Source organism: Zootoca vivipara, chromosome 1, assembly GCF_963506605.1.
Source record: "Zootoca vivipara chromosome 1, rZooViv1.1, whole genome shotgun sequence".
In the NCBI taxonomy this organism is placed as follows: domain Eukaryota; kingdom Metazoa; phylum Chordata; class Lepidosauria; order Squamata; family Lacertidae; genus Zootoca; species Zootoca vivipara.
The window spans coordinates 98,568,329-98,585,594 of NC_083276.1; the positions used below are offsets into that span (position 1 = coordinate 98,568,329).

Genomic DNA, 17,266 nt, shown 5'->3' on the forward strand with positions numbered 1-17,266 from the left:
AATCCCAGACAGGTCCAATTTGACTGAAAGCAAATTACTTCATGGCCTCAAATATGGTAACTGAAGACTTCTATATCTAGGCCTGCTGCAGGGGCTAGCCTCTTTACCCTTGAGCAGCCCTACAACATAAAGAGCATGGAGGGTAAGCCAGGGCCTCGGTGCAGCTGGGGAAAATCTTTCCTCTGGTCTTCTCCCTAAACCATGCCCCCCCAACTCACCCACAATTGGCTACAATGGCTGGGGAGCCCCAGAAGGCAGTGTGTGCAGCAGAGGAGGGAATTGCACCTTTCCCCCATCACACCAGAACTAGGAGGACACCAGCAGCACTAGACCACAACCTTCGCTCCCCACAAAGCTGCTGGTAAGCAGCCTTTCCCCAGTATTTCAAACTCTTCCCAAATTGCGAAAAAGCACTGTATATAATACACATACACACAAGATCCCATCTTTCAATGGTTATATGCAGACTCTTAGCCACATGCACAAAATATTGCTGCAGCTCTGAGTTCCAGAATCTCTCTTTAAGCTTGTTTCTTGCCTCTTTATAGTATCTTCTTTAGTCCCTCAACGAATCTCTTCACAGTCTCCCAAAGACTGTCCTTAAACGGTGCTGAACCTGCCCTTTTATTCTCTCCAGTAAGAACCCTTTAACCTATCACCAGGTTCACACAAGAATTCCAAAACTAGTTTAAATGGAATGTCTGATAAACGAGCTATCACGTTCAAACTTTTTGAATTCTAGTGAACCATATAAAATCTGAGTACTGCTATCAAATGTCATAAGTGAAGCTCATAAGTTACCCAGTCAACAGCTCAGCATTGAGGAATGCATCTTTCTGACTTCAGTTAGGATTAGAAGACCAGATTTTCCCCTCAACACACTAAACCAAATACAACACATACTTTGTTTCCAGCAGAACAGCATTCTGGTGTGGTGGGTGAGTGTTACCCTCCCCACACTGATGTTGCTGCTGCTTACCTAGTTGGGGTGGAGTGGGGCAAAGTGAAGTTGGGGCTGAGTGGGAACACCAGAGTTGGCACCGGATTGGCTCCTTTGCAGCCCTATCCTCATTGCCAACCTATCCCCCCACTCTCCTCAGGTAAGTGGCATCCATGTGGTTTTGAGTGGACAGCTCAGTGGCATTGTCCCACCATACTAGCCCTCACTTGTTCTTACATATAGGGACTTCCGGTTAAGATGGCATCCGAGGCAGCAGCTTCTAGCAGATCTCTGACCCTATAGTTCAGCTTTAAATGTTTTAAATGCTTTTATCACAGTCTATTAGTTTTAATTGTAGCCTCCTGTTGTTTTATTTTACTGGCCTATTTTATTGTTTTATTGTCGGTCGCCATGCTGGCCTGCTATTATACAAGACACCTCACCAGCTGTAACACCTCATCAGCTGTAATCCAAAAGCAGAGAGATTTTAGGATGAGTTACCGCTTCACAGAGAAGGAACACCAGATGATACTACCAACTTCAGAGCCCGGCCCTGTCGGAGAGGAATTACAGAATGACTGCAATCTACTCTAATTACTGTGAGCTGCTCCCCTCTCCTCCTTTCCTCTGAGCCCTGGGAAAGCAGGAGAAACATTAAGTGTCTCCTCATAAAGATAGTTTCTTCACAGTTTATGTTGTCAAGTCAAGATCTACAGAGATAATTTGGATCTTCTCCCCCCCCTTCTGCATTACTTGCACTGGTCCAACAGACTTGCAGCTACACTTCAGGAAAGACAGAAATTCCAGAAAACTTTCCTAAATGACTATACCACTATGATGCTTTCATATTCCCATTGGTTAGATAATGTATTTTCCAAAGTACTTAAAGATTCTCTGAATGGAATCATTTTTATTATTATTTTTGTATTTTACCCAATTTTATATTTTGTGAAATTGATAACCAGCTCGCCCCCACATTGCCAACAACAAAATCCGAAAACAGCTTCTCTCTCTTTTCTATTCCATTGCCCACAGAAACAGAAATAAAACACACATCAATTCCCATTTGAGCAAGATTATATTACTATAAAATAATTCCTTATGTGATACAATCTAATAACATTTTCTTGGAGCAAAACTTGGGGGGGGGGAATGCCATCATTTCTGGTAAAGAAAATGAAAAGGTTGTCATTTTCAGAGTGGCAAAGGAACCTAGAAATTCCTACGTAATAACTGATAGACCTAACAGAAAGTCGGGATATCACAACCCTGAGAGCGTTATTACTGTTGAGAAGAAGAAAATAGCAGCAATATTTGTATTGCCTTGGAAGACTTTGTTCTTTTTGATAGTTTTCCTCACACACTACATTCAGGCTACTTTCAAAGTCCAGCTGATCTTTTTAGTATTAGGTTCATCTCCATTGGAGCCCATTCTATAGAAAATGCCATCATTAATGGTCACAAGTGCCCTATTGATTGCCACTAAATCAGGTAAGGTTAATTGGCTGCTGCTCCTTGGCATCTCTTTAGCATTTGACACCATTGATCACAAAATCCTCCTTGATCAGCTGAAGCCTGCAATTCAGTGGGACAGTGATAAATTAGTTTACATCTTGTCTTTGAGGCATGCAATTTACAGAATCAGAAAGAAGTCCTTCTGCCATCTACCACACAACACTCATCTGGGAAAGGGCAAGGGTGTTTGCCTGTTATTAAGAGCTTTCTGAGGCTTTTATTTGGGCCATAATTACACTGAACTGAACACACCACTTGACTCTTCTAGCTCTTCCTTGGGTGGAGAACTAATCCGGCAGAGTTTTATATCAACCGAGGAGCTTGTCGGTCTACCAAATTATACCAGGAGATGGATATTCAAGACCACTGAGGTCTCATCAAGTCAACAGAATTGTTGATCTTGGATTTGGAAAATCAGAGTCTTCTTGAGCCAGAGACTTACAGTGAGCAAATTCCCATTGTTTGGCTTCAGTAATAATGAAAACAATAAAAAAAAGACTGTGATACACTTTGTACACTAACAGCACACTTGTCTACTCAGACGTTAATTCCATTATCTTTAATAGGGTTTACTCCAGGTAACTGGGTATAGGATTTCAGTCTAACGCTGCATATTTTGCAGGGTGAACATCCCATTGAACTGAGTGAGGCTACCAATAAAACAAGCATTGGATTGGGCCGTAAAAGTGCTATAACCTCGATTAATAACTATATTTTATCCTATCAAACTTCACTGTGTGAAGTTGAAAAGCCAAGAAATGTATTTTGTGTAATGCCTTTTACTTTCAAATATTCTACTAAATCTATTCACCATTTCTGTTGTTCTCCCTGCAGAGTCCCTGACTTTTCCAGGCACTTGCCATGAAGAGAGAGAGTGAAAGCGAGAGAGAGAGAGAGAGAGAGAGAGAGAGAGAGAGAGAGAGAGAGAGAGAGAGAGAGAGAGAGAGAGAAGGGGAAAGAAAAGAACAAGAACATTGGTAATAAATCAAGCAAGCATGTGGCATATCCTTCAGATGAATCCATTTGAGCCACTTGTATTTTTTAGAGTGAGGCAGCAGTCATGTTTTTAAAAAATATATGAAGGGGAAATTGCTAACAGTTTTTCATTGAGAAAGGCATTGAGGCTTATTAATAGTGGGCACCATGTTAATAAATGTTATGGGCCTCACCGTATCCCTGCTCAGCTTCAGAGATATAGACTGGAAAGGTTGATATATGGCCAAACCTACGATGGAGCAAAAGTTCTTAACATTAACTACAGAGTGTCATGGCTTTTTACAGATTAGGAGACATGCATTTGTCAAAGAAGTCTCAAAGGAGGCAGCAATGAGGGTCAGATACACAGGCGCGCTGAATGAAGTCAACCCATTCCCAGACTACACTACAATGAAGAGATGCATCATTCTCATTGTCCTCTAATGTAATTGTTCGATGAGGGATTTGAACCCCGTTCTCTCATGTCCTAGTCCAAAACTAAACGCTACCCTACCCTACACTGTCTTCCCAGTATTCTGATCACTACTAACCCTCTTCAACTTGCTTTGTAGACCATACCACCATGCCTCAGACCCTGACTTTCGTCGGAAAAGCACCCTTCAACTCTTCAGTTCTACAAGTAGGTAAGGGTCTTGCTATTTTTTATTTATTTAACTCTTCCAAAAAGAAGAGAGCAGGCACAAAGGAACAAGGAGCTCATTTTCCTCTACTAGCTATTGGGGGGGCACTATGGCAGCTGCTGTGTGTTGCACACTGGTGGGGAGAGCTATTGCAATGTTCTCTTCTGCATAGCTAACAAATATCATTTGCATTGAATAAGGAAAAGAAAATGTGGCAGTAAGCTTCAGTATAAAGATGAAAAATGGAACTTTGTCTAATCCTAGATCAGAACATACAGCGATATAGTGTTTTACCTTTCCACCCTCCAGGTGAAAAATAAATAAATGAAGGCTATACTTCTAATCTTATGCTTGGAAAATAAAATAAAAATGTTTTGCCACAGGAAATGCTCAAATAAAAATAAAAGTGTTGTTTATATGAAGTTAGAAACATTAGAGCTATGGGCAAGCTGCTAAAAACTCCTTTCACATGACAGCATTTTTTTGTTACACAGATGTGACAGCAATTATAGGAGGGGTCACCAGACTTAGGGGCTGTGGGCATATTTGAAATTATGTGAAGATGTCACAAGCAGCACCCCTTTCAGCTTCCATCTCTTCCCCCTCCTCAATGTCACACTCCCTCCCTAGAAAGAGGGAAAGCACACAGTTGCCTGAATGTGCAGATGCAAACACACACACACACACACACACACACACAAACACACACACTTTGCTTTTCCAAGGAGTGTAGCTAGAAGTCAAATCCAATATAATTAAAATGGATCCCTTTAAATTTGCATGTTTTTAGCCCCCCCCCCAAGTGTAACAGATTAAAGCTTACATTGGTACACACAATAAAAACCAGAGACCCAGTAATTGCCAGCACTACAAAAAAAACATTGCTCCAAGGCATAGATCCTAAAAGCTTCATGAGTTTTTCCATGGTATGACAAAACCAGCAACAAATAACAGAACAAAGCGTCCACACATAGGAGGCTATGAGTTGATGGTGGTTCTGAGGGAATTAGCAAACATTATGAGAATCTATACGGTTCTGTGAATCTGATTATATTTTTGCACCATGGCAGAACTTACGAGCACTGGATCTGTGATTCTTACAGTTCAGCCAATGGCAACTGCTGGTGGCTGGAGCGTGTGTGTGTGAAGAAGCGTCTCCACCCCTATCGTTCAGCACAGACACAAGGTCAAGCTCTGAGGGCCTTATGGGACCTCCGTCCCTGCGAGAAGAGAAGTTACAGGGAAGCAGGCAGAGGGCCTTCTCAGTAGTGGCGCCCGCCCTGTGGAACACCCTCCCACCGGATGTCAAGGAAATAAACAACTATAAGACATCTGAAGCAAACCTTGTATCAGGAAAAAATTTAATGTGTAATATTTTACCATTTTTAATGTGCTGCAAGCCACCCAGAGTGGCTGGGGAAACACAGCCAGATAGGTGGAGTATAAATAATGAAATTAATAATAAAATTAATAAATTATTATTATTATTATTATTATTATTATTATTATTCCACCTTTTCAAGGGACTCTGTTCCACTGGATCTGACAGGTGTGTGACTTCCCTCTGTCTCTGATACTCCATCCTCCTGCTCCATTCCTCTGGCACCCTACTTTCTACTCCTCCCTCTGCTGCCGTTCCCAGATCTTTCTCCTTTCCCTTCTACCTTCCTGGGTCCTTTTTCAGCAGGGTGGGAAAGTAACCACACATTCTACCTCATGACAAAGGAGGCACTGGAACTGGTGACCAGATAACATCCAAAATGGCACAACTGCATCTTGCGATGCCACAATGGAGACAACAGAGTTACATCATTTTAAACATCGGCCTAGTCACATCTGCTTGTGATGCTTAGGAGAGTGACTGTCCACATCAGACATTCCCAAACTGCGGCCCACCAGATGTTTTGGGCTACAACTCCCATGATCCCTAGCTAACAGGACCAATGGTCAGGGGTGATGGGAATTGTAGTCCAAAACACCTGGAGGGCCGAAGTTTGGGGATGCCTGGTCCACATGATTTACAAATGCACGACAGTTACAAATACATGATGATGATGATACCTTTATTGTCAATTACAACCTGTGTACAATGAAATTAACTGAGCCTCCCTCCCCCACACACAAGCACTCAATCTCATTGCACTTTGTGTATTTGTCGCACAACACACCAATCCCGAAAGTCAGTTACACTATATTACTTTCCGTTCAGCAGCCTAACAGCCCATGGATAGAAACTGTTTTTTAGCCTGTTGGTACGACTGATTATACTTGTATATCTCCTGCCCGAGGGTAGAAGATTAAAGAGGTGCTGGCTGGGGTGTGAATCGTCCCTGAGAATTTTTCTCACTCTACTAAGGCAACGATCCCTTGCGATGTCATCTAGCAGGCTCAGGTGACAGCCCATGATATCATATGCTGTGTTCACCACCCTCTGTAAGGACTTTCTGTCCGTGGCTATCAAGCCAACATACCACACTGTGATACAATATGAGAGGACACTTTCTATTGTGGAGGAGGTCATCAATTGTTGTTTAACATTGTTCTTTCGCAAGACCCTGAGGAAATGGAGTCTCTGTTGGGCCTTCCTAACCATCTGAGTTACTGTATATTCCTGTGTATAAGACTACTTTTTAACCCGGGAAAATCTTCTCAAAATCAGGTGTCGTCTTATACGCTGGGTCGTATTTCTTATACTGCGAGTATATCCCAAACTCTATATTTTAACTGGAAAAGTTGGGGGTCGTCTTATACGCAGATTCATCTCTACCTGTAATTAGACCCATTATGGCAGTATCATCTGCATACTTAATAATTGCAGTAAATGGATCAGTATATTCTCTATCTCAACCAAGAGAGAGGGAAGATTCTCCCTCTCTCTCAACTACTCTCCTTCCTATATATTGAACACACACACTTCTCAATATGAACTATTAAATATATGATTCCCTCCCCCCACAGGCATATTCTCTTAGAATTCATAATCACTTTGCAAATAAAAAGGCAGTTGAACAGGGACTTAAAATATATCAAAAGCAATGAAACCTCTCAATGGGGGAAAAGGGGAACTGAAATTGAAATAGGTCTTCTAAATATATATAAAACTACTTATTTGGTTTCTTTCAGAGGGAGTGCTGTGGGATTGCCCAAAGGATCATAAAAAATAGATTGTGACAAATATGCATCTTATTTTTCATATTTTATAAATAGAATCTGACTTATTATTTATATTATTTGGGGAAAAGAAGCTGGAACATACACATTTGTACACAGTGTGCTGTTTTGTGCAGACCTTTTCTCTCCACAGCTTGTGATGAACTGCAAAAATATGAACTCACAAGGTGGAACAAAAATTAGAGAGGAAATGTCTCAGAGTAACAAAGATGTATTTTATGTTTTCTGTAGCCTTTCTTTATGCTAGCTAGTTGGACCCATAGACTGCATGGCACTCTCAGACCCACAACAAAAATTCCTAGGCTCCAAACTTCAGGACAACAGATAAAATACAATGCTTACTGAGGGTAAAACAAAAGCGCTATTCAGAAAGTATGAGGTGGGCTGCCTCCTGTCTACTTCTATTTCAGCCAGTGTGTTGTTATTCAGATTAGTTCACTCTTTGTATAACAACAACAAAAACCACTCCATTTGTAAACAGACTAAGTACTAAATATCCATGCCTAACAGTCAAAATCATTTGCTTTAAATAGGTTGATTTCTTACCTTGCTCAACACAGCTTTCTTCTTCCTCCCTTTTTTTCAACAGGATACATACACACCTTAAGTGAGGTGTGAGTTAAGGGAATTAAATAACTGACAGTTCCTCCAACCCAATTTAAAGATGACTCTCCTATTCACCTCTTTCATAATTGCACAGAACACAACCTATTGGGCCAGTATTGTCTATATGGACAAGCAGTGCCTCTGCACAGTTTCAAGCAGCAGTTTCCCCAAGCCCTCCTTGCTTCCCTTTTCTACCTTGCCTGCTGATTGCAGCATCTGGGCTTGATGAGGCATGGGACCCTCACCTGTTCCAAGCCTACTCCAGCTGAGGAATCCCAGAGCTAGTGAGCCCCAGCTGTGGACCCTTGCCTGCCTCAGCCTCCTAAAGCTTTCCTCCCACTGCTCCCTATGCCTCAGAGCCCTCTGTCATCATGGAGACAGGGGTCCCTCTGGTGATGGGCTCTGCTGTTCTGGTTCCTACGCACTGACTGCCATCCCCTGTCACTCCGTGAGTACTTCCTACACCAGGCATAGGCAAACTCAGCCCTCCAGATATTTTGGGGATACAATTACCATTATCCCTGACCACTGGCCCTGTTAGCTAGGGATGATGCGAGTTGTAGTCTCAAAACATCTTGGAGGGCCGAGTTTGCCTATGCCTGCCCTACACCAACCTCTCCTTCCCCGTCCCCAGCTTGCCCCTGTGGGTCCCAGTCCCAGCTGCACTCCACACTGGGATCCTCTTCTTCCTCCCCATCAGCCTGCCAGTTCATGACGGCACCTGTTCTAGTTGCATGCATCTTCCATTCCCACACACCTCACCAGTCCTTCTCCCTAAGATGAAGTGCAGACTGATATAAATATGTGAGTTATTGATATAAATGGAAATTGTGAGGGTGAACAACTGGACTTAGTGATGCCAGGATCAGGAAGTCACCATCTACCCAACTAGAATAAATTTCATTTCTGAGGAAGCTTCTCATCAAGACTAAGTAAGAGACAAAAGTTATGTGAATTCAGCAGCCTGCCTGGTCTCATGAATGCTGTGTATATATGCAAAATATATGCGAAATGAGATATCAGCTTGAAATACATGTTAGGAACAAAGGAAGCTAGCTAATATTGAATTAATATTGTCTGCACTGACTGGCAGCAGACATTCCCAGCCCTAGCTGGAGACTTTGGAGACTGAACCTGGGATCTCTCACATGCCACAGCACTACACCCCTGGAACTTTTCACTGTTCATAGAATTGGAGTGGGTATAAGAACTCATTATTTGTGAACATAGTCAGCGGTAATATCACCAGGCAGGCGTGCTAGAAAATAGCAATTGAAAAGTTTCAAATTAATATTAACTATTAATGGATAAACTATAGTATAAATAGAACTCCTAATTGGACAACACAATTCTCTGTGTTCCAAATGCAGATGTAATAAATTCAAAGTACTTTCAAAACTATGATGACATCAGTGACTCAAGTAATAATATACGTTTCCTTCCTTGCTTTCTTATTTGTGTTTGACCACCTTCCATCCAGTATTTGCTCCATTTTTAAAACCAATTTATTCTTTAAGCAATTTGACAGCCAAGAAGATGGAAGGGTGACCCATAGCCTCTCCATTTTGTTTATAGGTTTATCCTTCTCAGACTGACAGTTAAGAAAATGGCAACATAACATCTTAAAATGAACTCAGAGGAAATATTTATCATGTATTGTAAAGTTTGAGAAAAGCAATGCACAAGACTAGCTGTGGAACCTATTAGTGATTCTTTGGAGGGTGCAAAGGAACAACAGTTTTGCTCTTAACAGTAACAACCGTCACATGTTCTTCACAGAAAAAAAAATTCTGGCTTAACTGGAAAATGATTATTTCACATGGAGTTTACACTTTTTGAAAGCAATGCAATGCATTCTTTCCAGATGAATTATCCAAACAAGGCTACATACATAATTTATTTTGTTTCTAAATGTATATTTGATATAAAAAATAAAAAAATTCCTTCCAGTAGCACCTTAGAGACCAGGTTACAGGTAGGTAGCCGTGTTGGTCTGGATCGAAGTAAAATAAAAAAATTCCTTCAGTAGCACCTTAAAGACCAACTAAGTTTTTATTTTGGTATGAGCTTTCGTGTGCATGCACACTTCTTCAGATATGTTTGATATGTTTGTGCTCTTTGGGGCTTTGGTTTATCACCTTTCTTGACTGGATTAGGGAAAACACAATTGAGTTAAAATATGTTAAGGGGAAAAATATTGGGATACTGTACAATCCTATGGCCTTGCTGCATATTAGTTTTCATATGTAGCTGCAGAAAATTATTTGAAGTTACATTTAATTTTTCACCTTTCAAGCTACCTGAATATGAAGGTGATCTGCACAGAATACATCCAAGACCTGCTTGCTAGTCCCCTTAAAATACCATGCTGAAACATCAGTGCTATAAACAGCCTCTGGAAGGTGACACTTCTGTGAATGTCACCAAGCTTATAGAGCTAAACTGTAATTTGCCCATTAATCTCCAATACTTTTGCTAACATGGGCTAATAAAGGCTAAGCTTGCTAGCACCCATGAAAACATTACAAAACCTACCAGCTCTCCAGAATTTTCCTAAATGAGAAGTGTTTTATATAAACAAGCTACAATTAAGTTGAAAGAGAGAACAACAAAGGGGGGGGGCGATACTGTAGCTGCTACAGAACTGGCGAATGAATGCCAACCCTACAACAGTGCCAAAGAGGCCAATCATTCTGTGATGGCAGCTTCATGATTGCTAATTATCGAAGGTGAATCAAAAACAAGCTGACATAAAACTGCTGGTGGCAATTCTTTTCGTTTCAAACACAAGAGACAACTATAAGAGACCTGCTGAGAATAAGCATACTTCAGCTGATGCATCCAGTTTTTGGACCCAAAGTATAATGTGAAGGGGTCATAGAATATTTAAAATTAAAAGGGTGTAGGAGTGCGCCTTTTAGCAAAGAATAAGAAATGCTTCTACCATAATAAACCTCAATATTCTATAGCTTATATTCTATAGCTTACCCAAAGGGGACTTGTTGTGCTTGAGACTTTGTGTTTATGATCTACCTGATATAAATTTCAAACAGATCCGGTACAAATTGCCACAGGCATAAGAGGCTTTTAAATGCTCAGAACTCTCACACTGGCCTCTTTTCTTGCAATGTTTATACAGGTACCCCGTATACTACTTTCTCATGAAAACTAATGTGCTTTATTCAGTGTTGACATAGACATGGGGTGGCATTCAAGTAAGTTTTACTCAGAGTAGGACCACTGAAATTAATGGACATGACTAAATTAGGCACATGCATTTTAATGGGTCTACACTGAGTAAAACTTAGTTGAACACCACCCACGATTTCATCGGTTTGACAAAGTTCTGAGCGTTCCAACGTACTTGTGCCCCATTAAAGCCTGTGGCAGCAACTACTGGCAAAATAATACATGGCACATGTATTATTTGAAGCAAAAATTTGCCATGACTTCAATATTTACAGGGGGGTGCTATGTGCAATGCCAGTTCCTTTCGTTGTGATGGAGCGATTAGATATGGGGATGTTACCAACCTTTGGGGGGCCCACAATATACCTGAAAAGCTGAGAAACCATCATGGAGAAGCATACCCCACAATCCTGAGTGCTCCTGCTGCAGCTTCACACACATCAACACATATCTGTAAGCCGTAGCTCGCATGCTCCAATAGGCGGTGCATAAATAATAAATTATTATTATTATTATTTTATTATTACCCTCCTCAACCTACAACCTCACACAAACAGAAACAACACTTTCAGCAGACTCTTCCTGTACCCATGTAACCATGAATGCTGGCACTATCCACATTGGCATTCCCCTATCTAGTAGGCAGTCCTTTAAAATCCATCTAAGTATTCTCTCAATGATAGTGACTACTCAGATGCTTCTGGGTGACCGAAAATGTGTATCTGGGCGATCAGAAAGAAAAATCTTATAGGAGAAATAGTGCCCATGGTAACAAGGCAGATATGTTAGTCAGGTGCGGCTAGGCCAGTGAACAGATGGATCGTGGCCAAAGACTACAACTGCTTCTGCAATAAAGCCAGGCTCAAGTTCAAACAGGCTCCCAATTAAAAGGAGTTGTGTAATACAGAGGCTACAACTGAAAATGCCTTCTGAGTGCTGATGTGACCTTGAAGTTCTGAGCTTGATGCATATTTGGCACTTTCAACCTTCAGGGCTGCAGTATGGCCTTCAATGTCCATCTTCCCTTATGGGTTACACATGCTGTTCTGTGATGGAAATGCTAAAGGGCTTTTACTCCACCTAATTCAGAATATTTTTTCAAGTGGTGTAACAGCTGCTTTGGGACTCAGTATTTTTCAGCCTCTGCACAGTGAACAATTTTTCTGTAATAGGTTTTCCAAACCCTAAAGTTTGCCTATGTGGTGCCAGGTAATTTAAGGGCCCACTAACAAGCCAATCATTGCGGGAATGCTTTCTTCTTTTATTCAACATTTTGTTTCACTCCCACCTGACCTATTTCCACCTGCAGCAGCCTATTTTAGCTGAGCTGCAGTTTGTTAGCTAGTGATATTTTTTTCATTGATTCAAAGTACCATCCTGGGCAAAGTTGGACAATATAGAGAAAATGCAAGTTATTACCATTCCAAAGAGTAAGAGAGGCTGTTAAAAGGATTTGCGGTCATTAATTAAAATGTCAAATGTGTGTTGTCCTTAAGAGCTATTATGGAACTTTTCAGATGCCCAGCTACAACTACAAACTTTCTTTTGAAAAACGGTCCTTAAAATCTCTCTTCCCTTACACTTCTTCCATGCAGAGAAGCCAGATGCATATTCCTGCATTGCAGGGAGTTGGACTAGATGATCCTCAGGGTCCCTTCCAACTCTACAATGATTGTGTGATTCTAGGAAGCTTTTAACCGTACCCTGCTCAAACCAATACAGTGGGGCTTCAGGTCAGGTTTGTTTTGCCTTGTCCCAAGTCTCAGATTTCATGTAACCCACTAAGCCCCTCATGCCTTCCAATCCTTGGATATTTTGTATGCATAGTAAAATCCTAATATTTGTTATATGCTTGAATTATGAAAATGATTGCTTTGTAAGAATACTACAGCATAAGCCTTCTCTTTCACCATATGCAGAATACAAGGGAGCATTCTCACCGGCAATGCAAAACTATCACTAGGATGTATAATCCTCATTAAATGACATATTATTTATATTAATCTTTCTCTTTTCGAACTACAAAGTCCTTGTCAGAAGCAGGGAGCATGGGCATATAAAATAAAGCACATAAAATAAGTCACAGATATAAGCCCTGAGTTAGAGCCATTTCAAGTTGAATGGGGACGTGTAAATCCTGCTGATGTGTAAGTGTAAATCGTCTTGAAAATCATGCTCTGCTTCAGCATATCTGCAAGGGTCAGAGGAACATCTCAGATTTGAAATCTCGCCCGCCTTCGCTCAATGCGGTAAATACATAATTTTCTGCTTATATTACTAGTTAACCCTTTAATCGATAACCCAGTTCATCATCTGAGGTGCATACTGGGTGTCATAATATAAAGCCAAAGGAATAGTAATCAAGATTGATTGGTTGCTGTTGGCTTACCCTGGAAATATTTTTAACTATTTTGTTTCTGATTGCCCATTTTTATGTTGTTAGGTTCTAATGAAACTGTGCTGTTTTATGTATGATACAAGAGATTCAGTCTGACAGAAATGACTTATCTGACTTTTCCGGGGATGAAAATACTACAAAAGGTCATTTGACATTACTTATCTTCCTAGTGTTAGCTTAGTAGTAGCCGATAATTATTTGGAAAAGATATACCGTATGTGTGGTATGTCTTGTGGGGGGGGGGAAGCAAGTGGAACTTTCTGTTAAAATAGAAGTCCTAACATTCTACAAACACTTCTACAGCAGAAGGCATATCAAACCCAGTTACTGAGATGAAGCAGCCTTTGGGATGAAGCGTCGTGGCTGTACTTGACGAACATGAGCTATAGCATTGCATGCAAGTGTTATGTATAACTTCTTGCTCAGCATAAAATCTTGCTCTTTTAAAGATAACAGCGGTAAGTTCAGTTCTCAGGTGCTCTCATTTGCCAAAGGAAGTCTGTCTGCTGCATTCCTTGTGTGCTCTGCATGAAAAATTTATATGACTTCTTGAAATGGGTTCTAAAATTCTACAAACCCATGATCAAACTTCAGTACATAAAAAGCTTATATATATCACATTTTCATCCACTGATGCTAATGCATTAGCTTACAGTATCAGGAGGAGAGACTCTGAGTACTAAGAAAAAAGCCACCGATACCGATAAATATGAGGGAGGCTACATGGAGTAAATTATCTGAAGGAGACAGATGTCAGGGGTTTGATTAATGGATCAGAGCAGGAAAAAGTTAGAGGAAAAGACCTCTTATGATCTCCGTAAATTGCTGCATTTGGACAAAAGACATGGTAAACCTCCCACTTACGTTTGCAGATTTAGCAGTACCTACTTTATCCTAAACTTTTATATGGAAACGTTTATACATAGCAACTTGTCAGATAGTCCTGTGGTCTCTATAGCAGCAATCATGACACAAATTGCAGTAAAGGGTAAGTAAAAGTAAAGGGACCCCTGACCATTAGGTCCAGTCGTGACCGACTCTGGGGTTGTGGCGCTCATCTCACATTACTGGCTGAGGGAGCTGGCGTACAGCTTCCAGGTCATGTGGCCAGCATGACAAAGGTGCTTCTGGTGAACCAGAGCAGCGCATGGAAACTCTGTTTACCTTCCCGCTGTAGCGGTACCTATTTATCTACTTGCACTTTGACGTGCTTTCGAACTGCTAGGTAGCTCACCCCGCCGTGGGGATTCGAACCGCCGACCTTCTGATCGGCAAGCCCTAGGCTCTGTGGTTTAACCCACAGCGCCACGTCCGCCAAATACTAGGAACCTTAGGGCTGACTTATACAGGCATGTTAATCATTTGACAGCGTCAAGTGATCACACATCAGACACTAGAAACAGAATGTTTGTGTTGTTTTCATTTCCGGGCACAAAATGGCACTTCTAGAATCCATGGCTTCTGCTTGGAAGGCAAAATTATAGCAACTACAATCCCACAATCCTTTGCAAGAAGTGATGCTCATTATTTCCACAGCAGTGGACCCGGGGAGGAATGACTGCTAGGAGGAGCACAGAGAGAAGCAGCTCTGTGGTGTTAACACTGAACAACTGACTCATGGGGGGGGGGCGTGAATACCAGGGAATATATACAAATCGTTCTTGTTCAGGCATCCCCAAACTCAGCCCTCCAGATGTTTTGGGACTACAACTCACATCATCCCTAGCCAACAGGACCAGTGGTCAGGGATGATGGGAATTGTAGTACCAAAACATCTGGAGGGCCAAGTTTGGGGATGCCTGTTCTTGTGCAATAGCAATGTCTGAAAAAGTGAGCAGATGTTTGGGACAGTTTGGAGAAGGGATCCCATATTCCAGCATTTGCCACAGTTCTGCCTTCACATCCCAAACCACAATGTGCTATAGGCAGGGAGAAGTACAATAGAGAGGTTTGGCTGTGTACACACAACAGTTTAAAGTGGATTTGATGCAACCCCTGTGGGTTTGTTTGTTTTTTGTGTGAACCACACAACATTGTCCTCCAACAGACAGCCTGCATAGTGTGGGTACTTTGTGGTTTGTTATGTGTGTAGTGTCATTTTTCTGGGTGCCATTTTTCACCACACACCCCTACTTCCATAGGCGAGGTAGTTCTCGGTGGGCTGCTGTTGCTGGAATTATTATTATTATTATTATTATTATTATTATTATTATTATTATTATTATTCCCAGTGTTTTGTGCAAGTTTGGTTCATAGGAAAACTTGTATCTCAAAAATAGGAAAAACTGACCATTCACACAGGTGACAAATATCTGTGAGAATACCCACCATTGATCTTATGTTTCCAGAACTCAGGGAAGTATTAAAAATTGCAGGGAAATCGCTACATTTCAAATTCTTACTATGCAAGGAGAAACTGAGGGATAAGGGCATCAGAATTTAGCAGGAAAACAATTAGGGGGAGTGGGGGACAGTGCATTGCAATTAAATTAAAAACCATAAAAGAAAAAGATGAGAAACTGCAAAAAAAAAAAACATTGAAAGCACCAGAGTAGGCTACCTGATAATAAAAGCGGAGACAAACGCTTGTGAAACAAAAGTCTGGTGTAGTACTATGATTTGCCATCCCATAGAGTGATTGCTGTATCCTGAGATACAATCATTTTTTCAATTTTTGTAAAGAATGAAACAGCATTCAAAAAAGACCTTCAAGAAGAACAATGGGCAACAGCTGCAACATTCTCCTTTTGATTTTCAAAAAAAGTGTGTGAGAGGAGAAGATGTGACCTGATTGAGAAATGTCACTCGGCATCAGTAGCTCTGACCCGTCCTCTTTCAAAAGAAGAGAAGTGCACCCTGACTGAGAAAACAGTGCCTGGAAAGCACATTCTCCTAATCTCTCTGAGGAAACAAGAGCCAACTGAGCTCTACCAGGCAATAAGCCTCTCTGTTTGTTCTCCTTCAAAGAGTGACAAGAAGACCTCACAGAGAAAAAAACAAAATAAGAAGCCCTCCTTGCTCGTCAGTAGAAGAACTGCAGAACAACTGAGAAACAACTGCAGAATCTCATAAGATGTATACCCTATAGATACCCGAACATCTGTGAGGTCATGATCCAAAGTGGTGAATGTTTGTTCTGATATATAGAGGGAGAGAGAAGAGAGGAATTGCTCTCTCAAAAGCTTCTTCAAGAACTATCAGCCCACACAGACAACCATTTTAGCAGTATCTTGGACTGATAGAGGGCAAACAAATAAAACTAATATCGTCACTCACTGGGATGACAGAGCTCACCCAAGGCAGGTTGGTAACTTATATGGGCTTAGAGTAATGGGGAAATGAAACATTTGCACCAGTGGCAATTTCCTTCTCCAACCCCAAATTGCACTTTGAATTCGGAGGAGTTTAAAGAGTCATTTTGAAGTTCTGTGGATACAGCTTCTAAGAGGTGAAATTCAGAAGACAAAATAGCCCCCGCTGGATCACAACCATAGATTTTGATCTCTAAACGGCAATTATTACTGAAATTAGCACTGCAATGAGTAGGTTTACTTTTACTTTTTGAAAATAACTCCCTTAAATCAAATGAAAAGAGCAAAAAATAATTCCTTTCAAACCACTAGGATATATAAATTAAAGTCTCACTTTCCACTTCATGCTAGCTTTAATAAAGCGAAGAAAGCCACAGTAAAGCAGAGCAATGCACAGAAGTGGGTTGTAGTAATTTGGTTCACATTGTTTAATTAATAAATCCAGTAACTCAAATGAAAATATAAAAGGAAATTAAAAAATTATGTGACTCATGCACAGGATATGCTTATCTTTGGAATA

The 17,266-nt window shown here is 41.0% G+C and overlaps 1 protein-coding gene across 1 annotated transcript in view; it reads right to left on the bottom strand.

Moving 5' to 3' along the window:
• LRP1B (LDL receptor related protein 1B) overlaps nt 1–17,266 on the bottom strand; it is a 748,625-nt gene that overhangs the window by 321,122 nt on the left and 410,237 nt on the right. The window lies entirely within an intron of this gene.